This window comes from Rhinoraja longicauda, chromosome 42 (assembly GCF_053455715.1).
Source record: "Rhinoraja longicauda isolate Sanriku21f chromosome 42, sRhiLon1.1, whole genome shotgun sequence".
NCBI classification, from domain to species: domain Eukaryota; kingdom Metazoa; phylum Chordata; class Chondrichthyes; order Rajiformes; family Arhynchobatidae; genus Rhinoraja; species Rhinoraja longicauda.
The window spans coordinates 9,844,778-9,872,391 of NC_135994.1; positions in this window are offsets into that span (position 1 = coordinate 9,844,778).

Genomic DNA, 27,614 nt, shown 5'->3' on the forward strand with positions numbered 1-27,614 from the left:
AGAGAGTTAGATAGAGCTCTGGGGGCTAGTGGAATCAAGGGATATGGGGAGAAGGCACGCACGGGTTATTGATTGTGGACGATCAGCTATGACCACAATGATTGGCGGTGCTGGCTCGAAGGGCCAAATGGCCTCCTCCTGCACCTATTTTCTATGTTTCTAAAAAAAAAATCAATGTCCCACCAACAAGGTGGCTGTATAATAAGTAACGCGTAACAATAAGTTTAGATAAGTAACTTATTGATTCATAGATTCTGCATTAAAACACAAAAAAAACCTTCAAAATGCTTCAAATATGATGGCTCACTATTTAAGCAAGTCAAATCAGGCCACTGAGAATGTGGCTATGAGGAACTGCAGATGCTGGTTTACAAAAAAAGACACAAAGTGCTGGAGTAACTCAGCAGGTCAGGCAGCATCTCAGGAGACAAGGAATGGGTGATGTTTCGGGTCGAGACCCTTCTTCAGACACGAAACGTCACCCATTCCTTCTCTCCTGAGATTCTGCCTGACCCGCTGAATTACTCCAGCATTTTGTGATACCTTCGATTTGTACCGGCATCTGCAGATATTTTCCTACACAAAGTGATGGAGTAACTCTGCAGGTGACACAAAGTCTGAAGAAAGGTCCCAACCGGAAACGTCACCTATCCATGTTCTCCAGAGATGCTGCCTGACCCGCTGAGTTACTCCAGCACTCTGTGAAACGTCACCTATCCATGTTCTCCACAGATGCTGCCTGACCCGCTGAGTTACTCCAGCACCCTGTGAAACGTCACCTATCCATGCTCTCCACAGATGCTGCCTGACCCGCTGAGTTACTCCAGCACCCTGTGAAACGTCACCTATCCATGCTCTCCACAGATGCTGCCTGACCCGCTGAGTTACTCCAGCACTCTGTGTCTATTTGAGGGCACTGAGAATATTATTTTCAAAATTCTTTGGAAAGCCAAACAATGTGAACTGAAAATATTGCTCACCACCGTAAAAAAGTCGACGAGCTGAGATAAGGTTTGTGAAGTTTTGCATCTGGAAAAACAGAATGGATGAGGTGCAGTCAAGTGGGATCTCAGTGTGGTTGTGGTTTTAGCCCGGTTCTGGATTGTATTAGGGAATGATTTAACAGCGTCTGATGAAGGGCATCATAAATTTACCTGGACTTTCACAGAGGTGAGAGGTGACAGATCGAAGGAGTGATTTGAGCAGTGAGGAGTCAGTTTACTGAAGCAGCGAAGGTTCAAGGGTGACCCGATATCGATCGTCAGCATTATGAAGGGTTACAAGGGTGTAAGTGGTGATAGATTGTGCCCATTGGGTAGTGATGCTGTAACTCGAGATTTCTATCACAACTGCATAGCAGGGGAAAGAAAATCTCACTGAGGTCATTGTGCTTTTGTTCCCACACGGTGAGTCTTTACTGATCTCCAGCTTAGAGCACCCAGCGAGCACCAATCATTCTGACTGCAATTAGTGTCACATCAGAGAGTAGGTATTCGAGAGACGTCAAAGGAAACCACACCACGCCAGGAGCCAAGCCCACAGCGTAATTGCACTATTATTGTTTATTTTGTGTGTACATATGTGTATAGATAGATAGATAGATAGATAGATAGATAGATAGATAGATAGATAGATAGATAGATAGATAGATAGATAGATAGATAGATAGATAGATAGATAGATAGATAGATAGATAGTTTCGTTTAGTTTAGAGATACAGCGCGGAAACAGGCCCTTCGGCCCACCGAGTCCGCACCCACCAGCGATCCACGCACACTAACACACTCCTGCACCCACTAGGGACAATTTTCACTTACGTCAAGCCAATTAACCTACAAACCTGCACGTCTTTTGGAGTGTGGGGGGAAAATGAACATCTCGGAGAAAACCCACGCAGGTCACGGGGAGAACGTACAAACTCCGTACAGACAGCGCCCGTAGTCAGGATGGAACCTGGGTCTCCGGAGCCACATGTGCTGTTAGGCAGCAACTCTGCCGCTGTGCCACCGTGCTGCCCTGTGACATATATATATATACATATATATATATACATGTATACACACATATATACATATATATATATACACAAATATACATATATATATATATATATATATATATATACATACATATGTATATATGTATATATGTGTATATATATATATATATATATATATATATATATATATGATCTATATATATGTGTACTGAAGAAGGGTCTCGACCCGAAACGTCACCCATTCCTTCTCTCCCGAGATGCTGCCTGACCTGCTGAGTTACTCCAGCATTTTGTGAATATATTGATCTATGTGTTTCAGAGTATGTGTATGTACATACACACTGAACTTTTCTTTCCCTCTCGTTTATTATATTGTTTGCCGTGCACTATGTTTACATAGTTGTGCTGTTGCAAGTAAGATTTTCAATGTTCTATCCGGGACGTATTCTTGGCTCTCTTGTCTTGACTAATCTCCAAGCCTGTCCTGAAACCAAGCAATCCCAGCAGTGTCCACTAATCAGAATTTGTATTCAGGATTTAATTTTGACTCAAATTAGCGGCAAGTGTAGACACAGAGTGCTGGAGTAACTCAGCGGGTCAGGCAGCATCTGCGGAGAACATGGATAGGTGACGTTTCACAGAGTGCTGGAGTAACTCAGCGGGTCAGGCAGCATCTGTGGAGGACATGGATAGGTGACGTTTCACAGAGTGCTGGAGTAACTCAGCGGATCAGGCAGCATCTGTGGAGAACATGGATAGGTGACGTTTCACAGAGTGCTGGAGTAACTCAGCGGGTCAGGCAGCATCTGTGGAGAACATGGATAGGTGACGTTTTGGGTCGGGACCCTTCTTCAGGGTCAGTCCGAGGGAGGGTTCCAACCCGAAACGTCACCTTTTCCTTCTCTCCAGAAATGTTGCCTGACCCGCTGAGTTACTCCAGTATTTTGTGTCTATCTTCGATATAATCTCTTAGAGTCATGGAGTCGTAGAGATAGAAACATAGAAAATAGGTGCAGGAGTAGGCCATTCGACCCTTCGTGCCAGCACCGCCATTCAATATGATCATGGCTGATCATCCAGAATCAGTACCCCGTTCCTGCTTTCTCCCCATATCCCATGATTCCGTTAGCCCAAGGAACTAAATCTAACTCTCTCTTGAAAACATCCAGTGAATTGGCCTCCACTACCTTCTGTGGCAGAGAATTCCACAAATTCACAACTCTCTGAGTGAATTTTTTTTTCCTCATCTCAGTGCTAAATGGCTTCCCCCTTATTCTTAAACTGTGACAGATTTACAGCATGGAATCAGGCCCTTCCGCCCACCTCGTCCATGCTGACCAAGACGCCACATCCAAGTTAGTCACATTTGCTCGTGGTTCATCCTGCTCCCTCTCCTAACGTTGTTATCCGTGTACCTGTCCACAGGTCTTCCTAATACTGCCATCGTTCCAAGCCCCAACCACGTCCCGGCCAGCTTGCTCCACACACATCCCACACAGGCTCAACCACCGAGCTCTGTCTGTGCCGTATATACTCCACAAAACCAGGTGGCGGTCACGGTGGTGCAGCGGTAGAGTTGCTGCCTCACAGCGCTTGCAGCGCCAGAGACCCGGGTTCCATCCCGACTACGGGTGCCGTCTGTACGGAGCTTGTATGTTCTCCCCGTGACCTGCGTGGGTTTAATTCCGAGATCTTCGGTTTTCTCCCACACTCCAAATGCACGTCGGTAAATTGGGGTAGGTAAATTGAAGGTATCACAAAATGCTGGAGTAACTCAGCGGGTCAGGCAGCATCTCAGGAGAGAAGGAATGGGTGACGTTTTGGGTTGGGACCCTTCTTCAGACTGATGTCAGGGGGCGGGACAAAGATAGGATGTAGTAGGAGACAGGAAGACAGTGGGAGAACTGGGAAAGGGGAGGGGAAAGGGAGGGACAGAGGAGCTATCTGAAGTTAGAGAGATCAATGTTCATACCGCTGGGGTGTAAACTGCCCAAGCGAAATATGAGTTGCTGTTCCTCCAATTTGCACTGGGCCTCACTCTGACAATGGAGGAGGCCCAGGACAGAAAGGTCAGACTGGGAGTGGGAGGGGGAGTTGAAGTGCTGAGCCACCCGGAGATCAGGTTGGTTACGGCAGACTGAGCGAATTGGCTTGGTATAAATGTAAAATTGTCCATAGTGTGTGGTGTTTATATGCGATTGATCGCTGGTCGGTGCGGACCCGGTGGGCCGAAGGGCGTGTTTCCACGCTGCATCACTAAACTAAACTAAACTAAACTAAAAGGATGTCTCTCTCTGTTTTCGTGCCTTAGATGTACAAATGAATATTGCACCAGTCATATCGCAACACCATTGCACGCTATTTGATATCATATCTACACTCCTTTTTAGAAGTCTGGTGTCTTAAATGCACATTACAAACTCTACCACATCAGTGTACAAGATCAAGGTGGGAATAGATAGGGTGAATGCACAGTCTTTTACCCAGAGATGGGAAATCAAGAACCAGAGGTTTACAGTGGGAGAGGGAAGATTTAATAGGAACCTGAGGGACACCTTTTTCACACAGGTGGGTGTATGGAATGAGCTGCCAGAGGAGGTAGTTGAGGCTGGGACTATCCCAACGTTTAAGAAACAGTTAGACAGGTACATGGATAGGACAGGTTTGGAGGGATATGGGACAAACGCATGCAGGTGGGACTAGTATAGATGGGGCGTGTTGGTTGGCATGGGCAAGTTGGGCTGAAGGGCCGGTTTCCATGCTGGACACCTGGACACACAACAGGCACACGTGCTCACACATACTTGAAATGTTACATAGAGACAGGAATACAGAATTAGAGTCACAGAGTGATACAGTGTGGAAACAGGCCTTTCCGCCCAACTTGCCCACACCGGCCAACATGTCCCAGCTACACTAGTTCCACCTGCCCGTGTTTGGTCCATATCCCTTCAAACCTGTCCTATCCATGTACCTGTCTAACTGTTTCTTAAACGTTGGGATAGTCCCAGCCTCAACTACCTCCTCTGGCAGCTCATTCCATACACCCACCACCCTTTGTATGAAAAAGATACCCCTCAAATTCCCATTAAATCTTTTCCCCTTCACCTTAAACCTCTGGTCCCCGATTCCCCTACTCTGGGCAAGAGACTACATGCATCTACCCGATCTATTCCTCTCATGATTTTATACACTTGTTGACAATCTTTCACACGTATAGTCACACTTTTAGTTTAGAGATACAGCGTGGAAACAGGCCCTTCGGCCCACCGAGTCCACACCGACCAGCGATCCCCGCACACTAACACTATCTTACACACACTAGGGACAAGTTACAATTTTTACCAAAGCCAATTAACCTACAAACCTGCATGTCTTTGGAGTGTGGGAGGAAACCGGAGCACCCGGAGAAAACCCACGCAGGTCACGGGGATAACGTGCAAACTCTGTACAGACAGCGCCGTAGTCAGGATGGAACCCGGGTCTCTGACGCTGTGAGGCAGCAACTCTACCGCTGCGCCCAGCGTCACAGATGTGCCAACGTGGTCACGCACAATCTCACACAAATGTGCACATGCACACAAACAGTCACACAGCAAAACCAAGTGGATAACTCACATAGAAACATAGAAAATAGGTGCAGGAGTAGGCCGGTCAGCCCTTTGAGCCAGCACCGCCATTCAATATGATCATGGCTGATCATCTAAAATCAGTACCCCATTCCTACTTTCTCCCCATATCCCTTGAATCCGTTAGCCCCAAGGGCTAAATCTAAGTCTCTCTTGAAAACATTGTGATTAATTTTCATCCAAATGACTTTACTGTAGGAAAATAACTGCAGATGCTGGTACAAATCGAAGGTATTTATTCACAAAATGCTGGAGTAACTCAGCGGGTCAGGCAGCATCTCGGGAGAGAAAGAATGGGTGACGTTTCGGGTCGAGTCCCTTCTTCAGACTGATGTCAGGGGGGCGGGACAAAGGAAGGATATAGGTGGAGACAGGAAGATAGAGGGAGATCTGGGAAGGGGGAGGGGAAGAGAGGGACAGAGGAACTATCTAAAGTTGGAAAAGTCAATGTTCATACCGCTGGGCTGCAAGCTGCCCAAGCGAAATATGAGGTGCTGTTCCTCCAATTTCCGGTGGGCCTCACTATGGCACTGGAGGAGGCCCATGACAGAAAGGTCAGACTGCGAATGGGAGGGGGAGTTGAAGTGCTCAGCCACCGGGAGATCAGATTGGCCAACACGGACCGAGCGCAGGTGTTGAGTGAAGCGATCGCCGAGCCTGCGCTTGGTTTCGCCTATGTAAAGAAGTTGACATCTGGAGCAGCGGATGCAATAGATGAGGTTGGAGGAGGTGCAGGTGAACCTCTGTCTCACCTGGAAAGACTGTTTGGGTCCTTGGATGGAGTTGAGGGGGGAGGTAAAGGGACAGGTGTTGCATCTCGTGCGGTTGCAGGGGAAAGTGCCCGGGGGTGGGGTGGTTTGGGTAGGAAGGGACGAGTGGACCAGGGAGTTACGGAGGGAACGGTCTCTGCGGAAAACAGAGAGGGGAGTGGATGGGAAGATGTGGCCAGTGGTGGGGTCCCGTTGTAGGTGACGGAAATGTTGGCGGATGATTTGTTGGATCCGCTGGCTGGTGGGGTGGAAGGTGAGAACGAGGGGGATCCTGTCCTTGTTGCGAGTGGGGGGAGGGGGAGCAAGAGCGGAGCTGCGGGATGTAAAAGAGACCCTAGTGAGAGCCTCATCTATAATGGAAGAGGGGAAGCCCTCTATCTTCCTGTCTCCACCTATATCCTTCCTTTGTCCCGCCCCCCCTGACATCAGTCTGAAGAAGGGTCTCGACCCGAAACGTCACCCATTCCTTCTCTCCTGAGATGCTGCCTGACCCGCTGAGTTACTCCAGCATTTTGTGAATAAATACCTTCAAGTGACTTTACTAATCAGTTACCAAGAGTTAACAGTTTGCAATGCAGTTGAAGCTACCTTTCAACATGACCCTAAAGTAAACTGTTCCTTCAGCAACTTCAGCGATGAAGAGTGAGTCAGAGCATTGAACTGATGGAGCAACAGTGATCAGTCAATGTGAACAATATTTCAACGCATGCCATAACCCCAAAGGGTCAGGAGAATGGAGCTTTCAAAGTATGAAATGCGTGAGAGCAAGTGTTGTTTCAGGCCACATATGCTGCAAATATGTGGTTGTATAAAAACGGCCGGGGCCAGCCTGGAACAGGCACCCTCAAGCTGGTCACAGGAGCGGCAGCTGAAGGAATGGGTGGATTGGCTGAGCAATTAAATCAGGAAATTGGTAAATTAGCTAATTAATCAATTAGTCAATTTAACAGCTCACATCAGCAAGGCTTACTCCAGGGGAGTGGCCTTGTTAAGGGAAGTGCCAGGCTTTGGCGAGGAGGCCACGCCAACAGTTGGAGAGGGTGAGATGATACAAGGAAATGGCAGGTAAACTGAGGCTGTGTGATGCTTGCAGGATGTGGGAGGTCAGGGACACGGCTGGTGCCTCTGGCTGCTACAAGTGTGAGAAGTGTATCCAGGTTCAGCTCCTGAAGGGCCGTGCTGGGGAACTGGAGAGGCAAGTGGATGACCTCGGGTTCATCCAAGAAAATGAGGCGTTCCTGGACAAGACCTACAGCGAGATTGTTACACCGAAGGTACAGGAAGGGAGAAGGTGGGTGATGGTGAGGAAGGGAAGGAAGCATGGAGTACAAGAGACCCCGAGGGTTGTATCTCTTGATAACAGGTTCACCCTCTTGGAAGTTGTGGGGACAGAGGACACTGCCAGTCTGAGCGGCGGACAAGTCTGGGAGGCAAAACGTGGTGCTGAGCCAAAGACGAAGAGGCCGACGTCAGGCAGAGCCGTGATAGTAGGGGACTCCAACGTGAGAGGTACGGACAGGGGTTTCTGAGGCAACAAGCGGGATTCAAGGATGGTGTGCTGCCTCCCTGGTGCCAGGATCCAGGATGTCACAGAGCGCGTGCAGAGCATCCTCAAGGGTGATGGTGAGCAGCCGTAAGTGGTCGTGCATGTTGGCACAAACGACATCGGGAAGAAGAGGAAAGAGATTCTGCAGCGTGACTTTAGAGGACTCGGAAGAATGCTGAAAAGCAGGACCTCCAGGGTGGTCATCTTCCAGTTCCTCGTGCTGGCGAGAGCAGGAACAGGGAGATACAGGACCTGAATGTGTGGCTGAGGAGCTGGTGCAGGGGGCAGGGATTTAGATTCTTAGATCACTGCGATCTGTTTTGGGGTAAGGGGGAATTGTACAAAAGGGACGGGTTGCACCTTAACAGGTGGAGGACCAGCATTCTGACGGGCAGGTTTGCCACTGCTACACGGGTGGGTTTAAACTAAATAGGGGGGGGGGTGTCAAATGGGATAGTCAAGGATGGAGTTAAAGGGAAAGAGAGTAAAGGGATAGTTAATGACCCCAGAATTAACGGGAAAGAAAACTCACAAAGGGATAGGAGAGTATGGCCAAGTGTAATAGGGATCGATGTGAAGGGCGAGATGAGTAAGGAATTAAAAGTATTGTATATGAATGCGCAAAGTATAAGAAGTAAAGTAGATGAGCTTGAGGCTCAGTTAGAGATTGGTAGATATGACACTGTGGGGATTACAGAGACGTGGCTGCAGGAGGATCGGGCCTGGGAACTTAATATTCAGGGTTACACATCCTATAGAAAGGACAGGCAGGTGGGCAGAGGCGGTGGGGTAGCTCTGCTGGTGAGGGGTGAAATTCAGTCCCTTGCGAGGGGTGACATAGGGACTGACGAGGTAGAGTCACTGTGGATTGAGTTGAGGAATTGTAAAGGCAAGAAGACACTAATTGGTGTTATCTACAGACCCCCAAACAGTAGCCCGGATGTAGGGTGTAAGATGCAGGATGTAGGGTGTTAGAACTGGCATGTAACAAAGATAATGCCACTGTGGTGATGGGGGATTTCAATATGCAGGTAGACTGGGAAAATCAGGTTGGTTCTGGACCCCAAGAAAGGGAGTTTGTTGAGTGCCTCCGAGATGGATTCTTACAGCAGCTTGTAATGGAGCCTACCAGAGAAAAGGCAATTCTGGATTTAGTGTTGTCCAATGAACCAGATTTGATAAGAGAACTTGAGGTAAAGGAGCCGCTTGGAGGTAGTGATGATAACATGATTAGTTTTAATCTGCAATTTGAGAAGGAGAAGATTAAATCGGAAGTGTCAGTGTTGCAGTTGAACAAAGGGGACTATGAAGGCATGAGAGAGGAGCTGGCCAAGGTCGAATGGAACAGGCTCCTAGCAGGATTGACGGTGGAACAGCAATGGCAGGAATTTCTGGGCATAATCCGGAAGACGCAGGATCATTTCATTCCAAAGAGGAAGAAAGATTCTAAGGGGAGTAGGAGGCAACCATGGCTGACAAGGGAAGTTAGGGATGGAATAAAACTAAAAGAAAAGATGTATAACATAGCAAAGACTAGCAGGAAGCCAGAGGATTGGGAAACGTTCAAAGGACAAGAGAAATTAGCAAAGAGGGCAATACGGGCTAAATAGATGAAGTATGAGGGGAAGTTGGCCAAGAATATAAAGAAAGACAGTAAAAGCTTCTTTAGATATGTTAAGAGAAAAAGATTAGTAAAGACAAATGTGGGTCCCTTGAAGGCAGAAACGGGTGAAATTATTATGGGTAACAAGGAAATGGCAGAAGAGTTGAACAGGTACTTCGGATCTGTCTTCACTAAGGAAGACACAAACAATCTCCCAGATGTACTGGAGGACAGAGGATCTAGGGGGGTAGAGGAACTGAAAGCAATTTGCATTAGGCGAGAAATAGTATTGGGTAGACTGATGGGACTGAAGGATGATAAACCCCCAGGGCCTGGTGGTCTGCATCCCAGGGTCCTCAGGGAGGTGGCTCTAGAAATAGTGGACGCATTGGTGATCATTTTCCTATATTTCTAAAATAAAATAATGGGTCGATGGGGCTTGTATTCACTGGAATTTAAAAGGATGAGAGGGGATCTGATGGAAGCATATGCAATTCTTAAGGGATCGGACAGGCTGGATGCAGGAAAAATATTCCGCGATGTTGGGGGAGTCCAAAACCAGGGGTCACAGTTTAAGAATAAGGGGTAGGCCATTTAGAAACATAGAAACATAGAAAATAGGTGCAGGAGGAGGCCATTTAGCCCTTCGAGCCAGCACCGCCATTCAATGTGATCATGGCTGACCATCTCCAATCAGTAACCTGTGCCAGCCTTCTCCCCATATCCCTTGATTCCACTAGCCCCAAGAGCTCTATCTAACTCTCTCTTAAATCCATCCAGTGAATTGGCCTCCACTGTCCTCGGTGGCAGAGAATTCCACAAATTCACAACTCTCTGGCTGAAAAAGTTCCATCTCACCTCAGTTTTAAATGGCCTCCCCTTTATTCTAAGACTGTGGCCCCTGGTTCTGGACTCACCCAACATTGGGAACATTTTTCCTGCATCTAGCTTGTCCAGTCCTTTTATAATTTTATACATCTCTATAAGATCCCCTCTCATCCTTCTAAACTCCAGTGAATACTGAGTTAGGACTGAGATGAGGAAAAACTTTTTCACCCAGAGAGTTGTGAATCTGGGCAATTCGCTGTCAAACCCTAACCCTCACCCCACCGAGTCCGTGCCGACCAGCGATCCCTACACACTCACACGATCTTACACACACTAGGGACAATTTACAATTTACACCAAACCAATTAACCTACAAATCTGTCCGTCTTTGGAGTGTGGGAGGAAACCAGAGCACCCGGAGAAAACCCACGCAGGTCACGGGGAGAACGTGCAAACTCCGTACAGACAGCACCCGTAGTCAGGATGGAACCCGGGTCCCTGGCGCTGTGAGGCAGCAGCTCTACCCGCTGCGCCACCGTGCCAGCCCGCCAGGTGCAGACTCGCACAAAGTCGGGGACGATTCAGGACAACAGATTCCTATCCCTGGAAGAAATGGGTGAACCAGATAAGTTTTCAAAACAATCCAGTAGTTTTATGGTTGCCATTATTAAGATTAAACATGTTTTGGGAATTTGAACTGTACTTAATGACTTGAATGTAGACTTCTCAATGAGTGAAGTTGAGTTCATGTCTGTAAATCATAGACACATAAAGATACTGGTTCAGAAACCTAACTGCATGGTAATACTGTCTATTGAGTCCTACAGACACTGGGTATATACAGACTGCTGAAAGAGGTTAAGTGAATGGAAACTACTGTAATATTGACTTAGACATTATCACTATTATAGTATCTAGAGGGGTTGTGAGGACAGAGAAAAAACCCTTTTTAAAATATCACCATTTAGTTTAGATTTAGAGATACAGCACGGAAACAGGCCCTTCGGCCCACCGAGTCCGCGCCGACCAGCGATCCCCGCACACTAACACTATCCTACACACACTACGGACAATTTACAATTTACAATTCATCTACAAACCTGCATGTCTTTGGAGTGTGGGAGTAAACCGAAGATCCTGGAGAAAACCCACGCAGGTCACGGGGAGAACGTACAAACTCCGTATAGACAGCGCCCGTAGTCGGGATGGAACCCGGGTCTCTGGCGCTGTGAGGCAGCAACTCTACCACTGCACCACCGTGCTGCCCTGACTGAAACCATTAAAACCTACTGATATAAACTGAAGTTAGACACAGAGTGCTGGAGTAACTCAGCGGGTCAGGCAGCATCTGTGGAGAACATGGATAGGTGACGTTTCACAGAGTGCTGGAGTTACTCAGCGGGTCAGGCAGCATCTGTGGAGAACATGGATAGGTGAAGTTTCACAGAGTGCTGGAGTAACTCAGCGGGTCAGGCAGCATCTGTGGAGAACATGGATAGGTGACGTTTCACAGAGTGCTGGAGTAACTCAGCGGGTCAGGCAGCATCTGTGGAGAACATGGATAGGTGACGTTTCACAGAGTGCTGGAGTTACTCAGCGGGTCAGGCAGCATCTGTGGAGAACATGGATAGGTGAAGTTTCAGAGAGTGCTGGAGTAACTCAGCGGGTCAGGCAGCATCTGTGGAGAACATGGATAGGTGACGTTTCACAGAGTGCTGGAGTAACTCAGCGGGTCAGGCAGCATCTGTGGAGAACATGGATAGGTGACGTTTCACAGAGCGCTGGAGTAACTCAGCGGGTCAGGCAGCATCTGTGGAGTAAAAGGAAAGGTGAGGTTTTGGGTCGGGACCCTTATTTTCGGGTGATGGGTGGAAGCGAGTGATGGGTGGAAGCGATGTGGTTGGAGGCTGTGAAAGGCAGATCGCCAGAGGGGATGATATCAGAGATGGGTCTGGGAGATGATGGCCTAGCGTTCATCTGTGGGGTGATAGTCAAGGTGCCCGAGGGCTGGCGCCTGGCCCCAGCATGGTAGAGTCAGCGCGCCACACTACAACCAGCCCTGGATTGTTATTATATTCATGGTGGTAAATTTAACATTTTTCAGCCATTTTAAATGTTTTTGGTTACAATAATGCCAGTGGCGCAGCGGTAGAGTTGCTGCCTTGCAGCGCCAGAGACCCGGGTTCCATCCTGACCACGGGTGCTGTCTGTACGGGCTTTGTACCTTCTCCCCGTGACAAGTACGCAGAGGAGCGTAACGTCCGCCATTTTAGTAAGCAAAACCCGCCGTTCGCTCTGCCTCTCGTAGTGTAGTCAGTGTTTTGGGGGAACAGTATGTGTGATGATACCATTAAAATGCAGAATATATCTCATCTATCAATGCACAGATTGTTGTTATTTTTCTTTTTAAATGTTTCTGCAATTTTCGGCCTACTAAAATGGCGCCGTGACGTACTACGGTTTTTAGGGTCGAGTGGTCCATCTTACTCCTCTAGTATCTTTGCTGCCAACTACACCTGTGGAAATTGTGTCCTCCTAATGCAGCTCCTGAATGGACATGTTGGGGAACTGGAGCAGCAGCTGGATGACCTCAGGGCTATCCGGGAAAACGAGAGTTTCCTGGACAGGACCTGCAGTGAGGTTGTCACACCGAGGATACAGGAAGAGTGAAGGTGGGGGACTGAGGAAGAGGAGTAAACATGGAGCTACCGGTGGAAAACAGGTACACCCTCTGGGGAGCTGTCGGAGCGGAAGACACGACAAGATTGAGTGGCAGCCAGGGCTGTGACTCTGGTGCTGAGGTTCAACGATGAAGTGACATCAGGCAGAGCCACTGTGGTGGGAGACTCCATCATCAGAGGTGCAGACAGGAGATTCTGCAGCAGCGGGCGAGACCCCAGGATGATAATATGCCTTTATTTTCAATCAAAATGAATTGAACGGAAATCATTTGCCACGCAGCCACAGCAGTACAGGGTAAAAGACACAAGACACACAATTTTAACACAAACACCCATCACAGTGACACCTCCAGACACCCCCTCACTGTGATGGAAAGCAAAAAAAATCTTCTCTCTTCCCCCATGCTTCTCCCACGGACAGAGAGTTCGACTTCTGCCGAGGCGACGGAGGCTCCCGACTCGCGCGGCCCCTGCAAGGAGATGGAAGGTCCCGCGGCCGAGCCGCGCCGGGCGATGGAAAGTCCCGCGGCCGAGCCACGCCGGGCGATGGAAGGCCCTTGGAGGTGTGTTGCCTCCCTGGTGCCAGGGTTCAGGACGTCTCGGAGCGGCTGCACTGCATCCTCCAGAGCGAGGGGGAGCAGCCGGAGGTGGTTGTGTATTTTGGCACAAACGATACAGGTAGGAAGAGGAAGGAGGTTGTGCAACACGAGATTACGGAATTGGGTAAAAGACTGAAAAGCAGGACCTGCAGGGTAGTGATCTCAGGATTGCTTCCAGTACCTCGTGCTAGTGAAGGCAAGAACGGGAAGATTGGGGAAATGAATGAGTGGCTGAGGACTTGGTGCAGGGGGCAGGGATTCAGATTTCTGGATCATTGGGATCTCTTCCGGGGCAGGGGTGACCTGTACAAAACGTAGAAACATAGAAACATAGAAAATAGGTGCAGGAGGAGGCCATTTGGCCCTTCGAGCCAGCATCGCCATTCATTGTGATCATAGCTGATCATCCACAATCAATAACCCGTGCCTGCCTTCTCCCCATATCCCTTGATTCCACTAGCCCCTAGAGCTCTATCTAACTCTCTCTTAAAGCCATCCAGTGATTTTCCTCCACTGCCCTCTGCGGCAGAGAATTCCACAAATTCACAACTCTCTGGGTGAAAATGTTTATTCTCACCTCAGTTTTAAATGGCCTCCCCTTTATTCTTAGGCTGTGGCCCCTGGTTCTGGACTCCCCCAACATTGGGAACATTTTTCCTCCATCTAGCTCTCAGTCTGAAGAAGGGTCTCGACCCGAAACGTCACCATTCCTTCTCTCCAGAGATGCTGCCTGACCCATTGAGTTACTCCAGCTTTTTGTGTCTATCTTCGGTTTAAACCGGCATCTGCAGTTCCTTCCTCCACTTAACTGGGAGATAGATAGATATGAATGAATGAATGAATGAATGAATGAATGAATGAATGAATGAATGAATGAATGAATGAATGAATGAATGAATGAAAGAAACATACAGCAAGAACTAGAGAACAGAATTAAGATGAGAGGGGCAAGATTTAATAGAAACTTGAGGGGTAACTTTTTCACACAGAGGGTGGTGGGTGTATGGAACAAGCTGCCAGAGGAGGTAGTTGAGGCTGGGACTACAGTATAACAACATTTAATTTAATTTAGAGATAGAGAATGGAAACAGGCCCTTCGGCCCACGCCGACTACCAATCACCCGTTCACATACTAGTCCCGTGTTATCCCATTTTCCCATCCACTCCCTGCACACTAGGGGGCGATTTATAGAGGGGCCGATTAACCCACAAACCCGCACGTCTTTGGCAGCCGCAAGAAACCCACGCAGCCACGGGGAGAACGTGCAAACTCCACACAGACAGCACCCGAGGTCAGGATGGAACCCGAGTCCCTGGCGCTGTGAGGCAGCAGCTCCACCCGCTGCGCCCCACCTCTTCTATCCTATCTTACACTTCATGTCTTTTCATTTCTGGCCTTTGTTCCGATAATCTGCCTATCAGAAATAACCCCTACCAATCCTGAACCGGAACGTAAAACCTGCCCACCAGTCTGAAGAAACGTCACCTATCCATGTTCTCCACAGATGCTGCCTGACCCACTGAGTTACTCCAGCACTCTGTGAAACGTCACCTATCCATGTTCTCCACAGATGCTGCCTGACCCGCTGAGTTACTCCAGCACTCTGTGAAACGTCACCTATCCATGTTCTCCACAGATGCTGCCTGACCCGCTGAGTTACTCCAGCACTCTGTGAAACGTCACCCATCCATGTTCTCCACAGATGCTGCCTGACCCGCTGAGTTACTCCGGCACTTGATGACTTTTTTGGCAAACCAGCATCTGCAATTCCTCGTGTCTCCCGAGACTAAATGCCTTGTGCATAATTTTGTAGGGGCTAAATATAATGAAATGATGAACAAATAACAGTATAAGGAGCTGCTGAGTGACTTTCTGACAGTGGTCACCAGCAGTTATATTGCGCACTGCAAGAGGTAATGAACAAATCACTAGATCAAGTTATAGCCATTATCTTTTGAACAGTGCCACGATAGATTTGACAACCATCCAAGAAGGGACCACGATTCAGTATCTCACGGCCACAGTGCAGTACTCCCATAATCCTGTATCTGTAACACTGTAAATGGCTCCATTGTAATCATCATGTATTGTCCCTCCGCTGACTGGTTAGCACGCAACAAAAAACTTTTCACTGCACCTCAGCACACGTGACAATCTATATACTAACACTCTAGTTTGTTTGTTTGTTTGTTTGTTCCTGAACTACAGCCAAAACGGTACACGATAGCGCAACAATTTTAGGCCCACCTTACTCACCGTCATCCCTTTGGTGCTAATGGGAGAAGTTTCATTGGAATCGGTGTTATATATTTTAAAGTTATTCATATTTTAAAGTTTAAATCTATCTCCTAGGGAGGGAGGGGGGAGGAATAAGGGGGGTTGAGGGGGATGGAGTGAGAGGGGAGGGGGAGGGGGAGGGGGGTAGGGGAGGGGGGTAGGGGAGGGGGAGGGGGGTAGGGGAGGGGGAGGGGGGTAGGGGAGGGGGAGGAGAGGGTGCTGCACCAATGCAGGAGAGGTTTGGGCCCAACGGGTCCATTTGGTCTAGTAGTATACTAAACTTAACGAAACAAAAACTAAACTAAAGTAAAGTGAACTAAGCTGGGCTGCGTGGATAGGTGTTTATGGAGCTTGAACCCATAACCTTCTGACTAAAGGGCAGGAGCCCTGGCTACTGAACCCAGGCTGATATCAGCCAAACATGATTGATGGGTGGAAATGGCTGCATAAACCCCTGAACCAACTGGACGGTCCGCCATGTTTGGATGGCTCCATTGTAGACATGTTGCGTAGCCTTGTTCACGTGTGATAAGCTCATCTTACCTGTCACTTCATCTCCTCGACTGCCATGGAATCATAGAGTCACACAGTGTGAAGGCAGGCCCTTCAGCCCAACACGTCCATGCTAGTTCCTCATGCCCATGTCTGGCCCATATCGCCCCGAACCCTTCATATCCATGTAGGTTTTTCCCCACACCCCAAAGACGTGCTGGTTTGTAAGTTGATTGGCTTCGGGTAAAATTGTAAATTGGCTCTAGTGTGTGTAGGATTGTGTTAATGGGCGGGGATCGCTGGTCGTTGCGGACTCGGTGGGCTGAAGGGCCTGTTTCCACGATGATTCTCTAAAAACAATCTTGGAAACAATCCTTCCCACATCCAGTCTATCCGGGCCTTTCACCATTCGGTAAGTTTCAATGAGTTGTTCTGACAACTTTGTTCCTGGGACTCAGGCACTGATTCCCTCCATCCTCCTCTCCAGTTCGGGGGGGGGGGGGGGAGGAATGAGCAGGGGCCAGGCTCGGAGGCGGGTTTCCCAGGCCTGTCGCATTTCACAATGCTCCCTCTCCCAACTCAACGACTCCCATTCCCCACCGGCCCGGTTCTGCAGAGTCCTGCAGAGACCTGCTGGAATCCTGAGCAAGACACAGAGTACTGGAGGAACTCAGCGGGTTGGGCAGCATCTGTGGAGGATATGAATGGGTGATGTTTCAGCTCGCGACCATTCTTCAGACGTCTTTGAATCTGAGGAAGGGTCTCGACCTGAAACATAACCCAATCTTTTTCTCCACAGATGCTGCCTGACCCGCTGAGTTACTCCAGCACTCTGTGAAACGTCACCTATCCTTGTTCTCCACAGATGCTGCCTGACCCGCTGAGTTACTCCAGCACTCTGTGAAACATCACCTATCCGTGTTATCCAGAGATGCTGCCTGACCCACTGAGTTACTCCAGCACTCTGTGAAACGTCACCTATCCATGTTCTCCACAGATGCTGCCTGACCCGCTGAGTTACTCCAGCACTCTGTGTCTATTCCCTGCAAACACCAGCTGGGTACAACTGAGGGAGGGTTTGATTGGGGCATTGGAAGTAACTGACAATGGCTAGAGGTGAAAAGGAGACAAAATGGTATCGGCATGCCATTGCTTGTGTCTTAACTTGCTCTCTGACTGGCATTGACTAATGAATTCAGCAGTAAACATTTAGGAGATACAGCGCGGAAACAGGCCCTTCGGCCCACCGAGTCAGCGTCGACCAGCGATCCCCGCACACTGGCACTATCCTACACACACTAGAGACAATTTACTTTTATACCAAGCCAATTAACCTACAAACCTGCACGACTTTGGAGTGTGGGAGGAAACCGGAGCACCCGGAGAAAACCCACGCAGGTCACGGGGAGAATGTGCAAACTCCGTACAGACAGTGCCCGTAGTCGGGATGGAACCCGGGTCTCCGGCGCTTCGCCACCGTGTCGACCACTAACGTGATTATAAAATTGACGGGTGGATACAGCTGATGGGGATTTGCTTGGCAAGCGGATGGACAATAGCTCGAGATGAAAAGGAGGATGCCAGACAAGGAGATCGGAGCAGTGGAATAGTGGAATGTGAAGCCAAAGGGAGGGATACAGATGGAAGGGGATGGGGGGAAGGGGAAAGGAGGGTGGTGGGAGAAATGGATGCACATCAAGCTAGGGCACAGGATAGAGAGGGGGGATGGGGTGGTGAGGAAAAAGGGGAATACCTAAAATTGCTACCTAAAATTGCTACCTAATGCTACCTAAAATTGGAGAATTCAACGTTCATACCGAAGATAGATACAAAATGCTGGAGTAACTCAGCGGGACAGGTAGCATCTCTGGAGAGAAGGAATGGGTGACGTTTCGGGTCGAGACCCTTCTTCAGACCGGGTTCATACCGTTGGGTTGTAAGCTACCCATGCAGAATACGAGGTGCTGTTCCTCCAGTTTGCAAAACATCTGAGAGGAATAGATCAGGTAGATGCACAGAGTCTCTTGCCCAGAGTAGGGGAATCGAGGACCAGAGGGGTTCAAGGTAAAGGGGAAAATATTTAATAGGAATCTGAGGGGTAACTTTTTCACACAAAGGGTGGTGGGTGTATGGAACGAGCTGCCAGAGGAGATAGTTAAGGCTGGGACTATTCCAACGTTTAAGAAACAGTTAGGCAGGTACATGGATAGGACAGGTTTAGGGGGTTATAGACCAAACACAGGCAGGTGGGACTGCTGTAGCTGGGACATTGTTGGCCGGTGTGGGCAAGTTGGACTGAAGGGCCTGTTTCCACACTGTATCACTCTGTGACTCTATGAAGGGCCTGTTTCCACACTGTATCACTCTGTGACTCTATGAAGGGCCTGTTTCCACACTGTATCACTCTGTGACTCTATGAAGGGCCTGTTTCCACACTGTATCACTCTGTGACTCTATGAAGGGCCTGTTTCCACACTGTATCACTCTGTGACTATATGATAAGTTTTTGGAAGGAACGTTTGCCTGTATTTTCAGAGCTCTGTGATATTAATTGGATCACAGGTAATTGGGCGGCACGGTAGCGCAGCGGTAGAGTTGCTGCTTTACAGCGAATGCAGCGCCGGAGACTCAGGTTCGATCCTGACTACGGGTGCTGCACTGTAAGGAGTTTGTACGTTCCCCCCGTGACCTGCGTGGGTTTTCTCCGAGATCTTCGGTTTCCTCCCACACTCCAAAGACGTACAGGTATGTAGGTTAATTGGCTGGGTAAATGTAAAAATTGTCCCTAGTGGGTGTAGGATAGTGTTAATGTACGGGGATCGCTGGGCGGCACGGACTTGGTGGGCCAAAAAGGCCTGTTTCCGGCTGTATATATATGATATGATATGATATGATATGTAATGGAGATTTCACCGTGTGGCACTCCAAGTTATTTAGATACTTGACTGTGTTAGTAATCTGGGCAATTTGGAGAGAGGGCTCAGGTCAGGAAGAAGTATTTTAATTTTCCAGACAAGGTGGGATTTTATTGGATTAGTTTCTGGGCTATAACTCGTCTGTGGTGGAAATGAGCATCACGGCGTTAATATATATCAAAAGAATTTCGTTTTAATGCTTCTCTGCCTTTGAAGATGTTCCTCACCACCACGTCAGCCCAAATAGATCCTTCCATTTCATCTCTCAGTGCAGACAGCGGGCAAATGCAAATAGTCTCATTAAACTCAATTGAAAGCATGTGGTGCTGTTGTGAATGACATTTTGAGTAGTCAGACGAAAGCTCCCTCCATCAAAACAAGAACGGGTGGTCGGCACATCCTCCGGAGCGCTGTCTCGTAAACGTGGGCCGCGAGCGATCTGTCGGCTCAGCGATGGTGAAGCTGATCTTATAGAGGAGTACAAACTCATGAGTGGAGTCATGAGGGGACACAGAGTCTCTTGCCCAGAGTAGAGGAATCGAGGACCAGAGGACATAGGTTCCAAGTGAAGGGGAAAAGATTTAATAGGAATCCGAGGGGTGACTTTTCCACACAGAGGGTGGTGGGTGTATGGAACGAGCTGCCGGAGGAGGTAGTTGAGGCTGGGACTATCCCAATGTTTAAGAAACAGTTAGACAGGTACATGGATAGGGTAGGTTTGGAGGGATATGGACCAAGCGTAGGCAGGTGGGACTAGTGTAGCTGGGACATTGTGGGCACGTTGGGCCGAAGGGCCTGTTTCCACACTGTATCACTCTATGACTCTAAAACAATGGCCGCCATCTCCTCACTGAGGGCAAACAGTGGTGCACAACATTGTTGGTGAAATCGTTCAGTTTCAAACCAGACTCTCTTACGTCGGTTATCTTTGTAGAGGAGGTGGGGGGACAATATATGAAGACCTTAGAGTATAGAGTCATGGATTCATACAGCACGGAAACAGGCCCTTCGGCCCAATTCGTCCATGCCGACCAACATGCCCCATCTACACAAGTCCCACCTGTCCGGTTTGGCCCACATGCCTCCAAACCGAAAATGAACCTAATGAACCACAGCGGTAGAGTTGCTACCTCACAGCGCCGGAGACCCGGGTTCCATCCCGATTACGTGTGCTGTCTGTACGGAGTCTGCGCGTTCTCCCCGTGACCTGCGTGGGTTTTCTCCGGGTGCTCCGGTTTCCTCCCACACTCCAAAAGACGGACAGATTTGTAGGTTAATTGGCTTTGGTATAAGTGTAAATTGTCCCCAGTGGGTGTAGGATAGTGTTAGTGTGCGGGGATCGCTGGTCGGCACGGACTCAGTGGGCCGAAGGGCCTGTTTCCATGCTGTATCTCCAAACTAAACTAAAAACAATAGAAAACATTGGAAATATTCTCCGAACCAAACTGTTCGCTCTGTTTCTCTTCCCACAGATGCAGCCTGACCTGCTGGGTGTTTCCACCATTTTCTGTTTTGATTTCAGGTTTCCAGCACCTGCATTTAAAAAAAATTCTCATGGAGAGAGCAATGCAAGTGCTCGAACAACAATGCATTGCAACAGAGATGCAGCCACCTAATTGTAGTAATGGCAGAATCAGACAACTGCAAGCTCTCCTTATCTGCCAACATTCGACACGGTGGATGCGTTTGGATTCAGGGCACCAAGAGCAAATGGCTGGGAGCATTATGTGGCATGAGATAAACAGTGCAGCAACGTAACCACGTGGAACAAGAGTAGAGAGAGCAAGAGGGAAAGAGACAAGAGAAGTTGGGAGGTCATGTTGCAGTTGTATAAGACGTTGCTGAGGCCGCATTTAGAGTATTGTGTTCAGTTCTGGGCACCGTGTTATCAGAAAGATGCTGTCAAGCTTGAAAGGGTACGGAGAAGATTTACGAGGATGTTGCCAGGACTAGAGGGACTGAGCTACAGGGAGAGGTTGAGCAGGCTGGGTCTCTATAACTTGGAGTGCAGGAGGATGAGGGGTGATCTTATAGAGGTGTACAAAATCATGAGAGGAACAGATTGGGTAGATGCACAGAGTCTCTTGCCCAGAGTAGGGGAATTGAGGACATAGGTTTAAGGTGAAATGGAAAAGATTTAATAGGAATCTGAGGGGTAACTTTTTCACACTGGAACGAGCTGCCAGAGGACGTAGTTGAGGCTGGGACTATCCCACCATTTAAGAAACAGTTGGACAGGTACATGGATAGGACAGGTTTAGAGGGATATGGGCCAAACGCGGGCAGGTGGGACTAGTGTAGCTGGGACATGTTGGCCGGCGTGGGCAAGTTGGGCCGGAGGGCCTGTTTCCACACTGTATCACTCTGTGACTCTATGAAGGGCCTGTTTCCACACTGTATCACTCTGTGACTCTATGAAGGGCCTGTTTCCACACTGTATCACTCTGTGACTCTATGAAGGGCCTGTTTCCACACTGTATCACTCTGTGACTCTGTGAAGGGTCTGTTTCCACACTGTATCACTCTGTGACTCTATGAAGGGCCTGTTTCCACACTGTATCACTCTGTGACTCTATGAAGGGCCTGTTTCCACGCTGTATCACTCTGTGACTCTCTCGAGTCGGCAGCTGGCCAACCCATACACTGGTACTATCCTACACTTAAGAGACAATTTGCAGAAGCCAATTAACCAACAAGCCTGTAAACCTTTGGAATCACTTTGGAATTACATATGTTTAAAATTGAAGGGAAATAATTGAAAAAAATTAAATAACAAAAGCATAGCAGATTTCCCATTGTGCCTGGTTGATTCATTCTTCAGGTAGAGAACCTTCCTTCGAATTCTGGATGTGGAGAGGATGTTTCCACTAGTGGGAGAGTCTCGGACTAGAGGGCACAGCCTCAGAATTAAAGGACGTTCCTTTAGGAAGATGAGGAGGAATCTCTTTAGCCAGAGGGTGGTGAATCTGTGGAATTCAGTGCCACAGACGGCTGTGGAGGCCAAGTCAGTGGATATTTTTAAGGCGGAGATAGATAGATTGTTGATTAGTGCGGGTGTCAGGGGTTATGGGGAGAAGGCAGGAGAATGGGGTTAGGAGGGAGAGATAGACCAGCCATGATTGAATAGTGGAGTCGACGCGATGGGCCGAATGGTCTAATTTTTCTCCTATCAATTATAGCCTTATAACCTTCTCTACAAACCCTCCTTATTTTCTCTGTCTTTCATTATCTCTTTTTCTCTCTCTCCAATTTCATCTCTTTCTTATAAGTAATAGGAGCAGAATCAGGCCATTCGGCCCATCAAGTCTACTCCACCATCCAATCATGGCTGATCTATCTCTCCCTCCTAACCCCATTCTCCTGCCTTCTCCCCATAACCCCTGGCACCCGCACTAATCAAGAATCTATCAATCTCCGCCTTAAAAACATTTAGCGTCCTAGCTCTCTTTCACCCTGTCTCGGTCTCTTACATTCTCTTCATCTCTCTCTCTCGTCAGTTTGGTTTAGTTTAGTTTAGTTTAGTTTAGTTTAGTTTAGTGTAGTTTATTGTCACGTGTACGTCACAAAACGTCACCTATCCATGTACCGTGAAAAGCCTTTGTTGCGTGCTAACCAGTCAGCGGAAAGACAATACATGATTACAATCCAGCCAGCGTCCACAGACACAGGATAAAGGGAATAGCATTTAGTGCAAGATAAAGTGCAGTAAAGTCCAATTAAAGATAGTCTCCAATGAGGTAGATGGGAGGTCACGACCGCTCTCTAGTTGGTGAGAGGACGGTTCAGTTGCCTGATAACAGCCGGGAAGAAACTGTCCCTGAATCTGGAGGTGTGCGTTTTCACGTATTGCCCGGGGTGAGACTGGTCCTTGATTATGCTGCTGGCCTTGCCGAGGCAGCGTGAGGTGTAGATGGAGTCAATGGAAGGGAGGTTGGTTTGTGTGATGGTCTGGGCTGCTGGCCTTGCCGAGGCAGCGTGAGGTGTAGATGGAGTCAATGGAAGGGAGGTTGGTTTGTGTGATGGTCTGGGCTGCTGGCCTTGCCGAGGCAGCGTGAGGTGTAGATGGAGTCGATGGAAGGGAGGTTGGTTTGTGTGATGGTCTGGGCTGCTGGCCTTGCCGAGGCAGCGTGAGGTGTAGATGGAGTCGATGGAAGGGAGGTTGGTTTGTGTGATGGTCTAGGCTGCGTCCACAACTCTCTGCACTTTCTTGCGGTCTTGGATGGAGCTGTTCCCAGTCATTGGGGACATCTTCCTCTGCCTCTCTCTCTCTCTCACCTTGTTCCACAGGTGACATTGCAATACCGTTTCCCTCCACTGTGAAAATGCCCCCAGCTCTCTGCAGATTGGCAGCGTGCTTCCGGCAATCTTTCAGATTTTCACTCCTTCAAATGCACCCGCTCGTGAGGGTCCCAGTTAAGCGTTTTTTTAGGCGACTGCCGGCGACTGTCATAGTCGTAGCAGGTCGCCGAAAAACCGGCGACTGGACCCCCCCATGACAATGTCTACGACAAGCTACAACAACCTACCACCTAGTCGACGTCAAGCTACGGCAAGCGACCGACAACCGGCGACCCAATCGTCACGACTTAGGACGTCCACCTACGACCGCACCTACGACCACACAGGCGGCAACCTACGACAGCCGAAGTCAACCTACGTCCACCCGTGACAAGCTACGACAAGCTACGACCGTGTCGGCGACAACTGAAGACAATTCACGTCATTTTGGCCTCCGGTTTTGATCTGTCGCCGGTTGACGTAGGTAGTCGCAAATGGAATTCACTGAAGTCAGCACCGGGGACAACCTACGTCCCCTGGCGACAACCTACGACAGCGCCTACGTCAGGAGACGTCAAGCTACAATCATTGGCATCAAACCAACAGCCGCCGAAAATGTTTAAACATCTCAACATCCAGCGGCGACCGGAAAAACGCTCCGACTCTTTGGAGACGACTCACGGCCGTACAGGCCACACCCTGGCGACCGTGTGGAGACAGCCTAGTCACCTGTAGTCGTCTAAACAATCGCCTATGTGGGACAGGGGTTTAACACTTGTCTTTTTCTTTTTTCCCATTTTTTAATTTAAATTTTAGTTTCAAGTTTCCGTGCACCTTGTTGTATATTATGACTGTTGGCAGACCACTTTCCCTCCGGGCATGAATAAAGTTCTATCGTATCGTATGCACCCATTCCTTCCCTCCACAGATGCTGCCTGACCCGCTGAGTTACTCCAGCACTCTGTGAAACGTCACCTATCCATGTTCTCCACAGATGCTGCCTGACCCGCTGAGTTACTCCAGCACTCTGTGAAACGTCACCTATCCATGTTCTCCACAGATGCTGCCTGACCCGCTGAGTTACTCCAGCAATTTTATGTCTGTCCACTCCTTAAACTTTTGAGTTTAACATGACTGGATTCAAAAGACCAGCCAGAGGAAACCAAGAGCTTATCATCTTTAGTTTAGTTGAGAGAGATACAGCATGGAAACAGACCCTTCAGCCCACCGAGTCCGCGCCGACCAGCGATCCCCGCACACTAACACTATCCTACACGCACTAGGGGAATTCACACATACACCACCAATTAACCTACAATCCCTCATGTCTTTGGAGTGTGGGAGGAAACCGGAGCGCCTGGAGAAAACCCACGCAGGTCACGAGGAGAACGTGCAAACTCCGTACAGACAGCGCCCGTAGTCGGGATCGAACCCGGCTCTCTGGCGCTGTGAGGCAGCAACTCTACCGCTGCACCATTTTAGGTTTGGAGGGGTGTGGGCCAAACACGGACAGGTGGGACTAGTGTAGATGGGGCATGTTGGTCGGCATGGACGAATTGGGCCGAAGGGCCTGTTTCCATGCAGCAACTCTACCGCTGCGCCACCGTACCGCCCACAAATGTCTTCCAACGTTATCTGAGGCTATTTGCAGGCTTGAACAGGCGTGACAGTGGCCTGTTGGCCCCACCGTGGCCAGTGCCCAGAGCTCAGCCCACCCCCCTTTTCCCTTCAGCGTCGAGCGATCAACCTGCTGGCCAAGGTGGCCATTTGTCACTTGCAGCCAGCACTGATATCCGTGGCTGCTGTGACTTTGCTCAGAAACAACAGACGACGGCCTTCCTTCCCTTGCCCCTGTCGTGCCTGTCATCTCAATGTGCTTGGCTGCAATCACAGCAGTGCGGGGCATTCATAATTTATAGTGTGCGGGCTTTTTAAAAAGCAGTGGATGCTGCTCAACTTGAAAGATAAGCTCTGTTTGTTATTCAAGGGTAAGAAATGTGTACTTAACTTCCATTAACCATAAATAATTTAATACCCTTCCATACAGTTTAAAGATGTCCAACTTACATAGAATACACATGTGGTTCTTGAGAACGTCAGTTAATCACCAGTATAAATGAAGTGATTGTACATGATAAATATACGTTGAATTTGTGTGTCTGTGTTTTATATACAAAGGCAAGAGTTCCCTGTAGATAAGCTGCTGCCTCTCCCCCACTTAATTGGCATCACTTTAATGGAAGGTTCAATTAGAATTAATGCAACAAAGTGCTCAGGCAGTCAAAGATGCAGCAAGGCACAGAATCATGGAGTCCTAGAGTCACAGAGTGATACAGTGTGGAAACAGGCCCTTTGGCCCAACATCCCCACACCGGCCAACATGTCCCAGCTACACTGGTCACACCTGCCCGCGTTTGGTCCATATCTCTCTAAACCTGTCAAACAAACATAGACAATATGTAAGGTTAACATTTCAGGCCAATCCTGAGTAAATCTGTTTCATTTAAAGGCTCCATGAAAAGTTTTATGCCTGATTTGCACCTTCAAGGCATCTTGGGCCCGGTTTGGATGCATGGTGCTGCCACCTGGTGGGCAAGGGGAAAGAGTGCAGTGGCATCTCGAATAGCCCCCTTTGCCCACAGTTTGCACAGTGCTGTACGAATTGCTCAGTGACTGTGGATAAGAGGCCTCACAGTCCACCACACTCCCATCCATGCAGGAATGCAACAACTGTCAGCTGGCCTCAGTTGGACGTCTGTTGGCTTCTAAATTGGTAAGTTGTGAGCTGAAGCAACAATGCAGGACCTTGGTTGTGTAAATGCATACCCCTTGTACATGTGGGATCACTCTCATACGTTCATAAGGTCATAAGCAATAGGAGCAGAATTAGGCCATTCGGCCCATCAAGTCTACTCCACCATTCAATCATGGCTGATCTATCTCTTCCCTCCTAACCCCATTCTCCTGCCTTCTCCCCATAACCCCTGACACCCGCACTAATCAAGAATCTATCTATCTCTGCCTTAAATATATCCACTGACTTGGCCTCCACAGCCGTGTGTGGCAATGAATCCCACAGATTCACCACCCTCTGACTAAAGAAATCATTGCTGTTGGGACTCTATTCAGGCAGCATCTCTGGAGAAGCTGGATAAAGCTGGGAAAGAGAGGTGGGGTGGGATAAAGCCTGGGGTAATTGATGCAGTAGGTGGCTACGAGTGGGGGAGGGGAGGGGAGGGGAGCGGGGGTTAATTAGCAGACTGGTGGGGAAAGGTTGGAGAGGAAAAGGATAAGCAAATAGGTGAAAGGTAAGAGGTGAAAGTTTAAAGGAGATGTGTGGGGTAAAAGTTCACACAGAGTGGTCGTGGTGGAGGCATGTATGACCGTGGCATTTCAGAGACTTTTGGATAGGCACACGGATATGCAAGGAATGGAGGGATATGGATGGTGTGCAGGCAGATAAGAGTTGGTCTTGGCATCATGTTCGGCACAAACATTGTGGGCCGAGTGGCCTGTCCCCGTGCTGTACTGTTCTATGTTCTAAGTTTGATGTGAATGTTGCCCTAGTATGTGCCCTGTGCCCTCAGGCAACTGAACCATCCTACCACAACCAGAGAGCGGTGCTGAACTACTATCTACCTCTTTGGTGACCCTCGGACTATCCTTGATCGGACTTTGCTGGCTTTACCTTGCACTAAACGTTATTCCCTTATCATGTATCTGTACACTGTGAATGGATCGATTGTAATCGTGTATTGTCTTTCTGCTGACTGGTTAGCACGCAACAAAGGCTTTTCACTGTACCTCGGTACACGTGACAATAAACTAACCTGAACTGAAAACTGTGAAGGAATGAGACCACCAGTGTAGGAGTTATTTTCAAGATTCAGGGAGGTTATTTGGCAGCAGTTGACATTTATCACATCATCAAACAAACATTTGAGAATGAACAAGATTTAGCTTTCTGCAAAAAAAAGGTGGCGCAGCGGTAGAGTT